This window comes from Bombus terrestris, chromosome 7 (assembly GCF_910591885.1).
Source record: "Bombus terrestris chromosome 7, iyBomTerr1.2, whole genome shotgun sequence".
NCBI classification, from domain to species: Eukaryota; Metazoa; Arthropoda; class Insecta; order Hymenoptera; family Apidae; genus Bombus; species Bombus terrestris.
The window spans coordinates 2932346-2950738 of NC_063275.1; the positions used below are offsets into that span (position 1 = coordinate 2932346).

An 18393-nucleotide genomic window follows, 5' to 3' on the forward strand; every position below is an offset into this window, starting at 1 on the left:
AGAAAATGTCTTACTTAATATCTTACTTAATAAAGAAAATTTTATATTTGTAGTTTTTTATTTTATATTCGTTTTGTATTTAAAATTTATTAATATAAATATAATAAATCAGTTTAAGAAATTAATAATAAACGCACGAATAAGGAAAACATAAATACAAAATTTATTCAGGTTCATTAAACTGCATCTTTTTGTGAGAAGGGTATTTTGTTTCATTCGTGGAAAGCTCTATGTAAGAGATAGGATACAGCTTCAAATAAAGAAAATTTTATATTTGTAGTTTTTTATTCTATATTTGTTTTGCATTTAAAATTCATTAATATAAATATAATAAATCAGTTTAAGAAATTAATAATAAACGTACGAATAAGGAAAAGATAAATACAAAATTTATTCAGGTTCATTAAACTGCATCTTTTTGTGAGAAGGATATTTTGTTTCATTCGTAGTAAGCTATATGTAAGAGATAGGATACAGCTTCAAATAAAGAAAATTTTATATCTGTAGTTTTTTATTCTATATTTGTTTTGCATTTAAAATTTATTAATATAAATATAATAAATCAGTTTAAGAAATTAATAATAAACGTACGAATAAGGAAAAGATAAATAAAAAATTTATTCAGGTTCATCAAACTGCATTTTTTTGTAAGAAGGGTATTTTGTTTCATTCGAGGAAAGCTATATTTAAGAGATAGAATGAAACTCCAAGTAATTCCAGTCGTAAACTTGCTAGTTAATGGATTCTTAAGAGTAATCTGTGTAATAAAGACTTACAGGCATTATCTGTATAGGCACAATCTGGATTTCTTCCAAGAATTCGATAATTCTCACTTGAACGACTTAATATACCTGTGTACCAGAACTTACGATTGTGAAACACGAATATCAGAAAACCGTGGACGACATCTTTCAACGTGAAACATATTTGCATTCTTAATGATTCATCAGGTCTGAGCAAACTCCAAGCGTTTTTGCTCCTCGCGAATAATATATTAACCATGATAACACATAAATGGAAGATCTTTGGTTTTTATGTAAACTAGATTATAATTCTCATTTCAAGAAATCGATTAATCTCTTGTATGTCTATTTTGAATATTCTTATAAATATCTTACACAATTGTATTTACCTTATTTCCTTAAATTAATAAGAAAAGATCGCTTTTCCAGCAATTAGCGATAAAAATTACCAAAAGAGACGAGAAAGAAACTATTCCAAAAATTAAAAAAAAAAACCTATTCAATTCTCAAGGTTCATAATTAGGACAAAGTTCAAAATTAGTAAGCAACCTAATATTGTCGGTAATTATCAAGAAAAAAGAATAGGGAATTCTTTCAAAAATTACAAAAGATTTATTTAACTCTCTAAAAAATATATACTTTGTCGTTTGAAATCAAAGGAGAAAAAAGAAAGAAAAGCATCGACAAAACATTCCCATGAAAATTTCCACAGCAACCCATACCCCTTGACCATATAATTCTCAATTGTTGAAGAATTCAGGGAAAACAATTTCCCAGAGAGAGATTTCCCGGGAAGCAGGATTCTCGAGGCCGCTCCGCCAGGAGCGAGTTTCTTCGCATCAAGGTCCGGTCTTCGCCGGGCGAGCGCGTTTTTTGCCCAGCTACCCGTCGTCCCTGCACACCCGGCCAGGACGCGAAGCGACGGGCAGCAGCGCGCGGCCAGAAACGCGAGTGATTCAAGCGCGGATCCAGCGCGCCGCGCCGCATCGATCATCATCATCACGCTCGAATAATGCCCGTACCTTCCTGCGGCGGCAACCGTGCAATACCAATTTGTCGTCGAGTCAATTTAGGCGGAACGGTATTTTTCGAGTGAGTTGATCGAGCTTTCTTTTTCCTCCTCTTGGTTTTAGAAAGGAGAATTTCTAAGTTGCGTAGGGAAGGGGACAAATAGAAGATGGCTCTAATGATAGCTGATTTAAATAGATTGGTGAAATAAGTGTGGATTTGATGATAACTAGATTGGTATGGTAATTGAGAGATAACTTGGAGAATTAGATTATATTATGGGGAGAAAATATGGTGAAGATTGCAATGTTTTTGCGCCATTTTGTTTTAGTAGCGATAGGGATTTTTGATTGTTTAGAGGTTATGTAACTATGGAATAGATTTCTGGAGGATTTTAGACTCAAAAGAAGAATTGGAAATGTTAGTAAATTAATTAGTTACTTTCTGAGTCCTAGAAGAGGTTCCAGGTATTCTTCTGGATCTCTAATACAATTAGAATCTTTAGGATTGTCTCAGATATTATATATTATTACAATTTTTAAAACCTTTTGAAATTGCTGAAATATATGGCACCTTCTAGAATCATTTATATTCTTTTGTTCATTTCTAAAGCTTTGGAACTTCTTAATATTTATTATTTATTTATCGTGATTTTTGCCTTTCAGCTTAAGATGGCTTCCAGTTTATATTATATTTACTTATCACTATCTTACGTACTAAGGTAATAGTACATAATCTTAGTATATAATAATAATTGGCAAAATATATACTTTGAGATTCTCACGGTAAATCTTGCCAATAGATTCAATAATTTCACAAATATAAAATTATATCATATTCTAGGAGTCTACATGTCAATAATATGTAGTCCAATTGTCCTAAAAGTGGCCTATATCTAATTCCACGGCTCCCATGTCTCCTCTATCATGTTCTGAACGTCCGGTATCCGCGGCATCCGATTTCATGAGTCCTGTATTACTAGTATCGAGTTTCACGACTTTGAAGACGTGAGTATCGAATTTCTCGAGTCCTGAATTACCAACATTGAGTCTCGCGAGTCCAGACTGATCTGTATCTTACTCTACAAACTCAGGAACATCCTGATATCGACTCTAATGTAGGCGAACTTCCCGCTATCCACTTTCATACATGCATAACACAACCAAAAGAATCATTTTGAGGAATCCAATGTTTTCGATATTAGATGGCATTTATGCCAGAAAGATAAATCTGTATCGTATCCTAAAATGTACCAACTAAATGTATAAAGTTATCAACGAAGAAAGACTTTAACATTAACTCAATTGTTATCAAGTATTAATTTACTGAAAAATTCAATTGTAATCCATTTCTGCCAAAATGTGTTCTGTTTTACTATAGCGATCAACAATGATATATTTTCTTTTCTTTTAAGATTAAACATACTCCAAAATAAATGGAGAAATTAATTATTTAGCATAAAGAAAATGATGAACATTCGGAAACACTTCCAATAAAAAAAATTATGAATTCGCTCAAATTCGAACATAGTGTGATACCCGTGTCAAAGTTGAAATCACTAATAGACTAATAAATACTCTAAAATTAGTGAGTTCATTCATTGTCGGCGTTAAATCATTTCCCGGCCAGAAAAAGGAAGATGAAAAAGGAAAAAGAACCTACTGGGGTTAAACGGCCTCGTAAATTGCGAAAATTGAACGGTCGTCGAAACACTGGAAATTAGAAGACGGCTGAGAAGGAGGGAAGTCTCTGAGGGGCAAGGTGAAGGTAATACCAAACGACCCTCCTCGTCCTTCGGGAGTATCTTGGAGTAGAAGACAGCGGAGCACTCTAACGAACTTATCCCGAAGGCTGAGTGCTGCCTACGGCGAGCTGAAGATATACGAGAATTTCTCTCTGCTTCACCAATGCCTATACAGGGTGAGGCAATAATTATTGTCTCATAAAATAGCTTGTTTGACAGTTAGAAAAAAGATAATATAATAGAATGAAATAGATCGTTCCTAGTTGCTTACTTTTGTATTATTATACCATTATTGACGATATATCTTAAAATCTTTACGTGGTAATCTGATTTTTGAACATTACGTAGAATGTTACGAAAGATGAAATAGAATGGCACAATGCGACAGCTAGATGATGCATCAATGAAGATCTTGTTATATCGTGACAATTACTATATCGAAGAATAAGAAGGTCACGGAGTTCTTCGGTTAATAATCAGCCAATTAGATTTGCTATTATTTCGTTAAAGTAGTTGCAGCTGCCCTCTTACGCACTATGCCCAGAGACTTGCAAGTGCACTTGCAACAAGAAACAAAGGCCAAGTGGTGGGGATAACTCATCCAGCCGCCTATACCCTGCGCGCACGAGATGCGCATTAGCACTCTATCACGATCGCCCCATCGGACTGCATCGTAACCTGTACGATGATATAGCGAAGTCTTAATCCTCCGTGTGCAATGCGAGATCTTCACAATTGAGGCCCTCAACAATTTTCTTTAAACTCCAATCTTTTTAAAACAAATACTTAAATATTTCACTTTGAAACCTATTGGATATTATAGTAGAAATGCAGCCGTGAACTTTTTTAAAAGTTCCATACAGGGAAACATTTAATATTTTTTAATAGAAACTGCCATTTAAGATTGTAAGTATGTAACACTACATTTTTCAGTAGAAACTAAACCAAGGCTGAAAGATACTTCAGTCTATTGTGACTCAGGTGTCAGATTTTTATCTCCTGAGATTTATGTCGATTTGCACATAAACTCTGAGGGTTAGTCGATTTTATAATCACGCCATATCGTAAAGGTTATTATGTATGTATGTATGTGTTATATAGTTATATAGTGTAGTCTACCACGGTAGAGGGACACAAACACATCAAAGAACTTCTGATGACACGTTGCTCCCTATAATAAAATCGATATTAAATTACACGAGATATATCTAAAAACGGAGAATACTTTTCCTCGTCTACACGTACAAGCCAACTATCCTGAATAAAATAATAATTATCGATAGATAAGACGACACTCCAATTCCTTACGACCACATAAGATAGACATTCAACGACTTCCTTATCATTTGCATATTTATAAACTGCGTAACTCGTTTACATGTATGTATCTATACCTTTTTCTATATTCCAGTGTTTCTTTTGTATAAAATAAAATATATTAACATAAAGAAATAGTCAGCTGAACAGTGTCCTTTGTACGATAGAAGAAGAACATTACGTCTTGTTTGAAATTCTCCTTTCCGATATATTTATTTAATTCACACTTACAAACAATATTTATATCATATAATAAAGATGATTTACTGTTGTCGTTGATGTTATCGGTATTATTATTAAATATTGTTATTATATTATTTAGGAGAATTTCTCAAGTAAAAGAATGAAGAAACATAATCATTGCAAACAGAATACAGTATTATACATATAAACAAATATTATACTAATCCCACAGAACACCCCTCCCCTCCCCTCCCAGTCCATCCCCTCCCAGCCACTCCCTAATAGGCTAGCGAACTGTCCTGTTTTTGCGTCCAGGCTTTCAGGACATAAATTAAAATATCGTACATAAGCACAGCGCAACAGCGGCTTAAATTTAAGGCACAATAATAATCTTAAAAAAAAAAAAAAAATGTAATAATGCATGGCTACGTCGTACCGTCACGTATCGGTACTTTTGCCTGTACCACCCTACAATTAGAATTCAGCGTTTATTCTGGAAAAAAAATCATGTAAAAAAAAAATATGTAAAAAACCTGGAATTAATAAACAAAGATAAAAAAAAACAGTATTATACATAGTAATAGCACTATACAAAAAATATTTAAGCAAACTATATGTATGTGATATACCTCATTTCTATAAACACATGACATTACGCAAATTTTGGAATATCTTTTGTTTGTATTTTTTTAATGTAAGATAAGAAATGGAAATGCTAAAAGAAGGAAATTTGTAGTGTTACCCTGTATAACGTTCTTACGAGCAAAAGAAGCGTGGGCGCTGGCGTAGCGCGTGGAAAACAAAGAAAAAGTGGAAGGGTGACGGAAAACTCACTTTCCGCCACGGGTCGGTCCGTGCAACCCTTCGGCCACGTGTGTCTCTGTCTCCCCTTTGGCTCGAAAGTTACCAAAGCATGGGAAACGAAACAAAAACCGGGTCCCAAGAGTGATGTCGGAGGAATACGGGAAGCAAGGTGAATTTCTGAGGATCGATGATGGCTGCGAATAATGTGGGCGGTATACATGTATCTGTCATCCCTGTTATTCGATTTACGTATTATTTCCGAAATGAAAATAATGAATTTGTGGTTTCTTAATGCCATAAAATTTTTTTATAATTTTACCTAATGATTAATAATGATCAGAATAGAAAATTGTTACAGTATCATTATTTCGGAAGATTTCAAATTTCAATCATTTCTCCATATTGTCATATTATTGATATGATTGAAATGATCGAAATTTATTTAAAATGTTTTAAAATAACAGTATTGCAAAATTTGTTTATTTATAACATTAGGTAAATCTACAAAAAATTTCCTGGGTCTCAATTAAATTTTTTTCTAATAAAAGACTCTATAATAATAAGAGAAATAAAATATAAAGTATTCCATAAAATTTACTTTATTTACAAATTATACATTGTATAAAAAAATTATTAGAACTGAAGAGTTGTAATATTTCACGGTAAAATTTCAATCCAAGGAACTATAATAGATTTATCAAGCAAGAATAGATGTCACATTGCATTATAATTTGAAGCTGCGAGAAGAAATGGTAGCCAGTGATTTTTCTTTCATGCAAGAAAATTCATAGGGAACCAGTCGGTACAGTAAACAGACACGAGGGGTGAAGAAATGATAACAACCTTTCAGGACGGATTAAGGTATGTCTTCTGCGGTTGTGAATCGCTTTCTGCCCACAAGAAACGACGTATCCATCACGCAACTAGGATTAATACAGCAAGATGCATGTGTCGACGACGGCATAATTGCGGTCGACGCGTCCCTTCCCAGCAAACGACTTTCCGTTTCAGCCGTTTCTACTTCATAGCTATCATAGCCACATGATCCGTATCATTTGTATTTATCAGTACCTTTCATCTATTTCTTAATGTTTCAGTCATTTAGTTTAGTTTCGTTAATCATAGTTATTTGTTATATCTACAATATGTTTCAAGAATATAAAAAAGTGACATATACATAAAGTAAACAATATAAATTATTATTAAGAAAGAGCCGAGATATTCTTAGGAATCTCAGATACCAGAAAATGGCTAACAAATTTTGAAGACTTAAATTAGCAAAAGATTGTTAAACGGATATTTCAAAAACATCCCAAGCAATTTTAATTTTAGATGTCTTTAATTTAGATTTTAGGTGTCTAGATCCTTAAATTCTTAGATTTCTAGAGTTCCGATGTTCCAAAATGAACAAATTCTAGACTTCAGTATAGGAATCATTAATTTCTACGACTCTTTGTAAACGTACTACTACTCTATATACATACTATTTCACTCTTACTTTATATTATACTATTCCATTACAGTATTACTTTAAAAGTAATAATTTACTGACTACCTGCATAACATCCGTCTTTGACTTAAATAATAATTTCTGTTTCCATAGGACTTCAAATTCTCACCTCGTGGAAAGACCAAATCTGGAGATCAAACCCTCAAGAATCAAACCTAACCTCACTTATTAACGCGCCATAGCAGCTCCACTCCAAATATTTGACGAAGAAAGTTTCTGTAATCCGCGGCGAGTTAAAAGGCTATACGTTTGTAAGGAAGCCATTGGAAAAGTTCGAGGATCATTATCTCCAAAAATCGTGCACCGTTCCTAATAGGGTATTCCGTCGGAGTTTCACATCTCGAGGGGTTGGAAAAGAAGAGAAAGGTGGTCGTAGCCGCGAGGAGTGGAGTTGGGGCGCGAAAGAGCCTCGACACTCCAATGGTACCCCGATCTTTCTTTAAGAAAACTTCTTACACCTCCTCTCCCCTCGCCCTTCTTCTCGATGGTCACAGTTCGGTCGGCACCCTAAAAATTGCTTCATGTAAAAAACGAGCTTCGAACGGGACAGAGGCAGCTGCGAGGGTTCTCCTTGGACTATCGAAACGCGTTCGACTTCGAGGACCTTACGACGATTGGAGGGCACGGTTCGTTCCTTGAGAGACTTCAAACGGACCGAGTGATCGTAAAAATTCACCACTGTGACGGACGTCCATTGTGATTCGGCTATTTTATACTATCGAGCAGTTTTCTTTCCTTTCTTTCCCCCTTTTTGCTACTTTAGTTTGCAAAGGTTGGATGAAAGTGTAGATCTTATCAAATTGATTTGAATTTGGCACCATAATTCTCTTAGAGGCGCCCTGATTGTTGTTAATCTGTAAACTATAAGTAATTGCAAGCTATAAGATTTCAAAAAACTTGCTTATAAAAGGATGAAAAATTGTGAATATAGTCTATATTAATACGGTTAGAAAGAATTAAATTTATAAATTAATTGAATGTAGATGTGTGTAGAATGTGCTATCATTTCAAATTATTATTACTAATTTATTTATTTTAGTATACTGTTCATATTTTAATGGTAATATAATAAATATATTGTAATTCATTATCAATAATAAATAACTAACCCAACAAATTTCTTAGAAAATTATGTTCTCATAAAAAACCCATATATCCAAGAAACAAATGACTCGTGGACCATATGTATTGCAACACTTTCCTCATTTCTGGGATGTTGAATAGGCTTGTATATAAGTTTCGTGACATCCATTCAGACCCACCCTATGCAATATAACGCTACTATGAAAACGAGTTTTTCGGGGGCGAAATGTGACCGTGTTGTTTAGAAGTAAGGATCGTAGGAATGCGTTTATGCGCCGGTGAGACTAAATAGCAATTGCAAATGTATGTGTGTATACGTTGTAGGGCTAGAATTCTGAAGGGAAAGTGGCGCGAGTGGCGAATGGGAATTTAAAGGGAAAAGCTTTCATTTAACGAATTTAGAGCGAACGTATTTAGAATAGTATATATCTTAAAAAAAAATTTTATTAATAAATCCTAATATTTAATGTAATATTTTGTCCTATACTTAACATTTCTGCCATTTAATAATTTATTAAAAAATTCTATATATCGCGACATTTTAAATTTCTTAACATTCTTTGCTATTCAAAAAGTTAAGACTGTATCTAGTAAGCAAAAAGTAAAAATTGAAATACATTCCAGATACGATCAGAAAAATCTATTTCTGAACTGAATCTCAAGCTGCAGCTACATGGTATCTATTCTATATGCTATGCACAATCTATGTAGCTTACGCGTTCCTGTGTTACATTATACCTAGGGGTGCGCTTGATCGCCAATGCTACACACGTAAAGTCGTTTCATAAAATTATAAAACTTGTAATACTAGTAGTTTTGTACAATGGTATCTCCGCCGGTACTACGGATTCCTGTTCTCCAACACAGCCTGATAATTTTATTTAGAACAGCGTATAGGGTTACGACCGCCGCCATAAACACCATAACGCCAACCGATAATCTTGCGTCACTACACTGTACTTTGACTACCATGTTACGCAATAAATTAGGACTCTTAAGAACTGCTTTTTCTCATCTCATTATTGTTATTGAAGACAGGGTTATTATTTTTCATCGCGTAGTTGTCCTAGAAAGAGACATAGATAATAAAAATTAACTAATAAATGTACGATATTTATGAATATAGGTTATGTTCTGATAAATACATAGATACATATCCTAACCTCATTATAGAAGAGAGAAAATTGTAAGTAAAAATTAATATGCCCTGTATGTGACAGTTTATATTTTAGTGAAGTTATATTATATATATATACACACACTATATATATACTATATATATTAATTAATATAACTCTATATATATATAAGTTGTGCTTGATCGAATTTCATGCAAAGATGGCGATTTTCTATTGATACGATCATTTATGCGAAACTGTAGTCATCCCCTTAATGATGATGAAGGATAATGTAGGCTGTGGGTAGTCATTCGACGGAAGGGAACTCCGTGTACAGACCACACGGAGCACTTCTCCGTTAATATGCAAGGTGATTAGAGAGCGGAGTGGAAGGTGCAAGAAATCGGAGAATGAATGGCGAGAGGACAAATCAGAAATAACGTGACGAGGACGACATAAGAAGCATGAAGTTGTTGTCTCTTCTAGGAGGAAAAGTAAACGGAATTATAGAATATGATAAACATTTCGTAATGGTTTATATAATATTTCTAAGTTGTATATCTTACTTACCAATTTTTGGAAATTGTTCAACTACATTTGAACATTTCTTGTAAAAAATTTTATTGTAATATTATAAAAATAAACTATCTAGGTATAATTATATTTTCCTAACCTTCTAATTATTGTTAACATCGTTTAGTTTATAATAATAATCAATCTAGCAATAACATAGTTGATTTAATCAATTAGGTCTCAATATTTAACCTCTTTTATTCTTCACGTCTTTATAGAATGTACTATATATAGCAATACTTGACTTTCGTCATACATATTAATTAATTGCTTTCAATTAATACATCATTCAATTTCCATCACAAACCATCGCAGTCAAGCTGAATAACCTAATAAAGTCATACCTAACCTATTATATTCTTCACTCTATCATAATCATTTTCTTTCAACTATTATATACTTCACTTTTAAATGTATCACAGTACAATAATTATATTATTCACAGAAGACATTAATTTACTCAACAGTTTTGTCATTTCGTCGAGATTTATCTCTCACTTGACTCACACATGCTGCAGGAATTAAAATTGGCTTTGAGAAAATCCGATAGCGTATATTGTATATTGTACAAGAAGCGAATGGAACAGACGATCAGTACGAAGATCCTTCGATGGAGTTAGCTGACGCATATACATAATACCGAGCATATACGTCGCTCCCGAGAATCCTCCGTGCGTGACCAACGTATAGAGTTACGCGGCTTGCATTCCTAGGAAAGCGTATACATGAAATTCGATAACTTTCGCGCACCATAGAACGTGTGGAGGGATAAGCAGCCATGTTCAGGACCAGAGCCAATCAATCGCGACCATTAGTTGCACTCATTAATCCAATTGCCTTTCGATAACTTGTCTTGTTTAATTTTTAGGTTAGATTCGATAAAGTTTAAGATTACGGTTAGTGAGCGAAATATTTAAAGGTTAGAATTTACAATCGATTTTAAATTGTTTACATGGTATTTGTATTACTCTTTTATCATTGTAATTCCTTTCTTTTCCTTCTTTCCATTTTTAGTATATCACAGATGGCCAGAAATGGGGATTTTACCAAATAAATTTGAATTAGATGCTAGCAATTATTAATGAACCAATTTCCTTTTCTGTTCCATTAATAACTACAGAGATGGAATGAGAAAACGAGACACAGCGTAGTGGGAAAAGCAGCATTTTGCGTCCTTGGGCAGTAGAATTTTTCGCGTGTATCATATTTGCATTATAAGCACAGTATTATGTTGCGTATTTTTCCAAAACCTTCTGGCATCTCCGTTCTATATTAATTAAATTACTTTTCAAATACCATTGCATGTGAATAAATCGCTCGAGGATTATCGAAAATCAATACACGATCGATAACGAACGAGACACAAGGATAAAGATTTATTTATCAGGCATCTCAAATCTGCAAATCTCCGAGGGAATTCTTAAGATATTAATCGTCGGAAACTCGCCTTTCTCATGAAATGTAAGCTATCGAGGCAAAGACTCAGCGCTCTCATGCAGCGCGTGCAGTTTAATGTGAACCGTCCTTAAAGTGAAAGCCGGCCTGCTTGCCGTGGGTACACCGATGCATTCTGCCAGCGATTACTCGTACGACCTGTTCCCCGATGTACGTCCCGATTTTACATACCCACGACATCGTTTCCCGATTAAGGATTCCGAAACGCGAGCCACGAAAGGAGCAAAAAGCGCGGCCCGAGAATCTTAATGTAAAATCGATCGAACAACTCTTGCTTTCTATTTGCTCGTCGCGGCTGTGTCCATATCAGAATATTATAATAAACAGCAAGATATTAATCTTGGAATTACGATAGTAATTTCTAAAATAAAGACCTAAAGTATTTAAACTCTATAATTTAAATTACAACATCAAAGTACCGATAATCGGAAATGTTGGAAAATAAAATTGATCGATATAAATTTTTCTAAAATCGTTTGATAGGCTGGTACTCATTTAAATCTAAATTTCATATTTTTAAAAAGATTGGAGGTACACATATTGAACGAGAAATTAAATATCAATCATTTTGAAATTTTTAGCCTAAAATAAAAGGCTCTATCGACACCTTACATCAACACTTACATAAATGTTATCGATATGAACTGGGATCCTTATTTAACATAACGGTTAAGCTATAGCGACACCTGAGACTGTGCGATCAATCTAAATTCAATCTCAGGATATATCGAAGCTATGCAAGAAACGTCAATTCGATCCATCGACAAGGGAACCCTAACCTATGGTGCGTGTCGATATAATTGGATAAGCTTGCCGAGCGTTTCGAATTTCATCTTTTCCATTCCGTGGCGGCTTAAACTCGTGGGATTTCAGCGGCGGAGGCACTGTAAAACTGTATGGGGGATTCGACTATCGAAAATCGTTTGGGTAGCGTTAATCCTCAGTTGCGTTCGCCTTAATCACCGCACTCCAGCCAACATATTTCTAAACTTTATATCGTTCTAATGGTTCCACGGTTGGCCATAAATAATTGGTTATTATGGTATAAATAACAAATATGGAGGTTCCAATACGTATATCAATGCATCGAGAAGATTATATATCATCAATTCAGGCAGTATTATAGATATAATAAACACTTAATTGAACTTATCGAATGCTTTATATTCGAATAAAAATTTTTAATGAGTAAAAAATTATTCTAATTAAAATTGTTTCTTTTACAAAGTTTGGACGATGTTCTTCGCCAATGAATGAACGAATGAATTAAGAGTGACCAGGATTTTGAAAATACTTTTGTATAGACTGTACAAAAATGTCAGACAGAAAAGACACAGTATGGCTACAAAGCACTCATAGGGTACTCTAAGAGATGTATGAGATGAAGGAATGGAGGGACACAGAAAAGGGGAGGAAGAGATAAAGAGAGGTAATCCGTGGTTATACGACGAGACACAGTTGGCAATGGCACATTTGACGCAGGGAAAAATCCTGCTATATCCTGGGAAAGTAGTGATCAGACTACTTCACCATTATTCACGTGATTCCACAAAAGGAACGTATAGCTCTTCTAATGTTATAAAAAATATATATATATATCAATTATAACAACTCTTCGTAATTATAATAAAACATATCCAATTTCAGATTTCGATGGACGATCAACGAAATGTTCGGCCACCATTCTAACCTACAATACACACTACTGCCAATATACCAAGAGCCCTGAATTACTTGAATTTCCCAAACATGTCCCAAACATCTATTCTTTCCCTTCAGAATCATTGCCTAGCCCCACCCATTCCCCCTCCAATTTTCTCATTTTCCTATCCTATTCCAATTTCCCCTACCACTTTTTCGGAGCCAAAAACTTCCATAAGCTCTGGGTAATTCCTTCAAACAACAATAATGTAGATGCCGAATCTCGAGCGAAAAATCGAAGAGGGAGGATTGAGAGGGGTGGCTCTCAGCGACGAGTATGATGTACTGCGCTAATAACCGAACCCACCGGGCCGGCTGTGGCAGATCCTAACGATGTTTTAAGCCGTAATTAATTTACTGACCGACCCCTTACCTACGGGTACCAGCCGGTGTACCCTTAAATTCCGATGGCCGGCGTAACCACAACCAAACGCGTTCACCATCTCTCTTTTACTTTTCATCTTCGATGTATCGATTTGTGAACACATGAGCTGAATGAAGCACGAAACATATCGCTGCACGATGATCATCGTATCACTATCTCTTTTACTCTGTCTGAGAAATCGCTGCTTGCACGGTTAATATCTAAATAGCGATCAGTTTCGACAGGTATTCGAGAGAGAGAGTGTGGGCGTGAAGGTTAGCCGCGAGCCTTTTTATGATCCAGGCAAACGCGGCTTTTCTCACGGGACTCGGTGAGTTTGTATCGCGTGCATCACTGCCAGCCACCGGCGGCGCTGCTTCGCCGTTATCGCCGGTAATTTGAACAGTCGAGAGTATAATCCGTGAGCTATATATGAGCAGAGATTATACATGGGTGATGATGATAGAGACTGGATTTTTGGTGGTTAGAAGCTTAGTTTTGTTTTGTCGTTGAGGTTAAGGTAAATGGATGATACGTCGTAAGGGAGCAATGTATATAGCATGAGGGTTTGGACCATTGACAATGAAATTTTGATATATATATATATATATAATGTATATGGAAGCAAATAAAGAATGTAAACAAATAAATCCAGAACGTAACCGAAACTTGAGATATTCACATTGTAGGAAAACACATCAAAACTCTGAACATGCAAGATCAGAATATAAATGAATGGAACATAAACAAAATGTATGTGCAAACAGAAAGTAAACAAATGAAATCGAAAATGTAAACAAAACAGGTTCAATAGTAAATAAACAGAAAACAATAAATAGTCAAATTAACAAAATAATTAAATTTGGAAATGAGTCCAAAATAAAAATGTTAATAGCCACTTAATCCAAATCACATTTCAACACTCGCTCTACTACCAAGACTTAACTCTTCACAACAAATCAACGAACCATTTAACCTTATAAAAACTGATCAAGCAATTTCTTCCTCGTCATGATTCAAGCAAACTGCGCAAGAACCTGAAAACTACTACCAATTTACCCAATCAACAAACGACTCTCCGCTACTTTTACATCCTCGAGGTATCAATCACTTCATAGCAACCAAAAAAATACCTGCCCTCATCCAGCACGCCAGACGAGCACGCCATCCAATGCCATATTAATCCCCAGGTAGTGATACCTAGGAATTACCTAGATGAACAATCACGAAGTGGTGCAACTGCGCGAGTCGCAGAAACGTTGCCAATTCGCCTGTTCCATTGATTGGTCCATGGAAAGCGAAAGATATAGAAAGACTGTTGACCGGTCAGAGCACAGGGTGATAAGGGAGAGGGAAGCGGGCGCCGAGACGCCAGACGCCGGCGGATGCCGGGCGCCGCGTGTCCTAGACTCGCGACGGGACAACGACCGCGATGTTTGCCGAGTGAAATGCGAGAAAAAGGAATGCGACGACGAGTCGTGTCTCAACGAAACTGCTCAAAAAACGAGGACGAGCCGGTGAAAGAGGCGGACGGGGAGGAAATAGCGGTGGTAAGTAATGCGTAGTTGAGAAGAATCAGACGGAAAAGCGTGAAAGAGGGAAAAGGGGGAAGAAAGAAACGGACGGCCATAAGCGAGATTAATGCGCCACTTTTATTTAAATTCGAGAGTGCAGATGGCGTGGTGTGCAAGGATGAATAGAGGAAAGTGATAATACAAGCTCAACGTACAGGAGAATTCATAGTAAAGATTACTATATTAAGCTAATTTGTCATTTGGATATCATGTTTTGCATCTTTTGATCGTCTTTTGCATATACCCGGACCCCTAACATTTGAGGCTCTCCTAATTTCAAATGCGTTGTTTCATTTCTGCATAAAATAAATTATATATACTTGAAAGAATTGAAATTCAAACGTAGCTAAAATTAATTTGTCTTCATTAACTTCTAGCTCTACGTACATAGAAATTTTCGATTAAAGGATGCTTCAATTAAGGAGACCAAATGGAAATTCATAATGATGATTTAAGTAATTTTTTTGAAAGATCCAACATTATGACATTTAATTAAATCTTTTAATTGTTTCCCAGGATTGGAAAACGTTCTAAGCGCAATTCGTACAATGAAACTAGATGCAAGCATGTAGTAAAAGCGAAAATAACAGTATTCCTAGGAGTACAGCGAGGTTGGACAGATGATGTGTTTCTTAGGACGAGGCTGTAGTATCCAATGGGCTATTTGAGATACCTTAAGTGTGTTATAGACCAGATAGTAAGCTTATCTTTATTTATGTACATAGATATTTAGTACTTGTTATCTAACACGTTAACGTGAACAAATTATAACCTCACTGTACATATTTCGTCCTAATGGGTTTCATTAAACCACATATGGGTATACTTTCAAAAAAGTAACAAAAAAGAAATTAGCAATTTCCTTAAACAATTCGGGATAAATAATAATCAAGCAATTGGACGTATTTTTTCTTATGATATATAATTTCTATTAAGTTAAATATTTCTACATAGATATAGAGATTATTAAAAAATTATCTTGTCCTAAAAAGAAACTTTAGCAGACAGAATGGCGTACGGTATCGTGATAATACCGAATGATGCCGAGCATGCATTAAACGATGCTTGATGGATCTTTTATTGGGAGATAAAATTTCAATTTGAAAACCAGCCTCAAAGAACCAAATAAAACTTAGATTCATTAAGACAGGTGGTTCGTAATTTTTTGGCTGCTGGTAAATTCGAAAGATAATGTTTCATGGAACCAATTATCTCGCCTGTAGGAACTCCATTAATATAGATAAAATTTAATCGCTTTCAGAAAAATTTATCGTTGTTTATGGCAAAGTAGTTTATAGCTTCATGAGACTCAAACACATAAAGATATTGAAGGAAAAAGAAAATTATCGAAAATCGCAAGTAATAATGGTTGTTTCAGGGTTCGCGATATCAGGTGCATTTGTGCTGCTCTCGATTACTCACGGCATTCGATGTTGTTCTTGTACGCACTCCTAAAGAAAGACTCGAGATAACCTAACGAACGGATCGAGTTCGCTCAGCGTTAATGGCGAACGGACGATCGCAATTTCTACGAAATTCCATGACTTTATATATGTATATCACGATACTAGCAACTGAAGAAATAGGCCAAAATTCTTTCAAGGTTATTTAAGTACAGATTATATTATCATTACACTATTGTATATTTAATTAATATGTAAGTTTTGACATTGTAATCCCTTACTAATAAAACAAAATTGTTTAGTTAGTGTCATTAAAGCAATATTTCTCCTCTAGCAGTTTGTTTATTTTTAACAATGCCATGCTATAATGGAATCTTATTTCTACTTCACTTTTGGGATTGAATAGCTGAAGATTAACCAAAAGAAACAAAAAGAACCCTTCATTCAATGGACCATAGATAGGGACGCTAACCTCAAATGAAACCAAAGTCGCAAGTAACCAAACCCAACGACCCGGCATAATAAACCTGTTCAGTTTAAACGAACCAGCCCACCTCTGACTCACCCTTGGTCGATTCGAACGCGACCAGGCGGTCTCAATTTTCGCGTGATCCATCAGGATGACCGGGGGGTCACAACCCAAAGTCGTTAACGATGACGACCTAGAAACGAGCAGTTGTCCTCCCACCATTCTGCTTCACCACAAGTTGGTCCGATGAAAGATACAAGGCGCAAGGGGAACAGGAAGTAAAAGAATAACAGTGGATAAGGAAGGAGGAGCGGAAAGAAAAGGTTGAAGTGGCCAAAGGTCCGGCCGGAGGGAACGTTTATGACGAGGCCTTGGCTCTGAATTACGATCTCAATACTGCAATAAGTGCTCTTAGCAGGGCCATGTTTTTTTCGTCGACGCGAGGTGTTTCCCCCCTCTGGGCTCTTATCGTAGCTTTACGCTGCTGCTCCCGTGGGCTTCTCTCTCGAGAAATATTATTTAATTAACGGGAGGAGACCGCCGCGGTCGAGACCTGGATCTACCATGGCTCGTAAATAAAAACGGTACATTCTTGCCTGGCCGTACCAACTCTGTAGTGTAGTGTCTCCCTCTATTCACCGAGTCTCTCAACGTCCTATCTTCTTCCAACTGTCTTATCCCCACCACCGTTCGACTATATCCCCTCACCGCTTGTCTACAGTGTACGCATAGTCATCGGTTACGGTCGCGTTCTTCTGTTCCACCTCTGCGTAAACTGTGCTGTCTTTCCACCGGGGCGAGATATTTTCGGTAATCATGGCACCGTTTCTCGAAGTGGAGACCCGCCACGGAGCTCTTTAAGAGCGGCATTACTTCCGCTAGAAACGCGCCTTTTGCTCGATTAGCTTTGCGGTAAATTTAAGCCCCGCTCAAATCGCCACGAACGCACAGGGCACACGACACCGAACAGTATAGCTACCCTTCTACTCTGCCGGTCCCCGATTGTTGAAGGGGACCAAAGAATTTCTTCCTTTAATTGTCCCTCCGCCCCAGTGGTCGAAATATATACCGTAGCCTAGAGTCGAGTAAGAAACCGGCAGCAAAACGACTCCGGAAAGTAATCTGCCTAATTACCCAGCAAGAGATTCATTCCCAGAGCACAGAGGGAGGTTAGGCATCTGAGAGGAGAGGTTAGTCTCGTAAAACGACCGGAGAAGAGTCCCTGTCTTTCTCTGCGCGATTTTCTCGCGACGCGACGGCATTCGAAATGCGTCCCGACGCTTCACAGGACCAAGACGACCGGATCTTCCCCACCCTCGGAGACGTCAGTCGAGCAAACTTATT

At 36.1% G+C, this 18393-nt stretch overlaps 1 protein-coding gene and 1 long non-coding RNA gene across 3 annotated transcripts in view; one reads left to right on the forward strand and one right to left on the reverse strand.

The window, feature by feature from the left end:
* Positions 1–18393, reverse strand: part of LOC100650810 (prickle planar cell polarity protein 3) — a 119708-nt gene that overhangs the window by 83228 nt on the left and 18087 nt on the right. The gene's annotated exons all lie outside the window — the stretch shown is intronic.
* LOC125385507 lies at positions 14816–16911 on the forward strand. Its single transcript, XR_007224889.1, has 3 exons — positions 14816–15153; positions 15694–15874; positions 16556–16911. It is a non-coding gene; the product is annotated as an uncharacterized LOC125385507 (long non-coding RNA).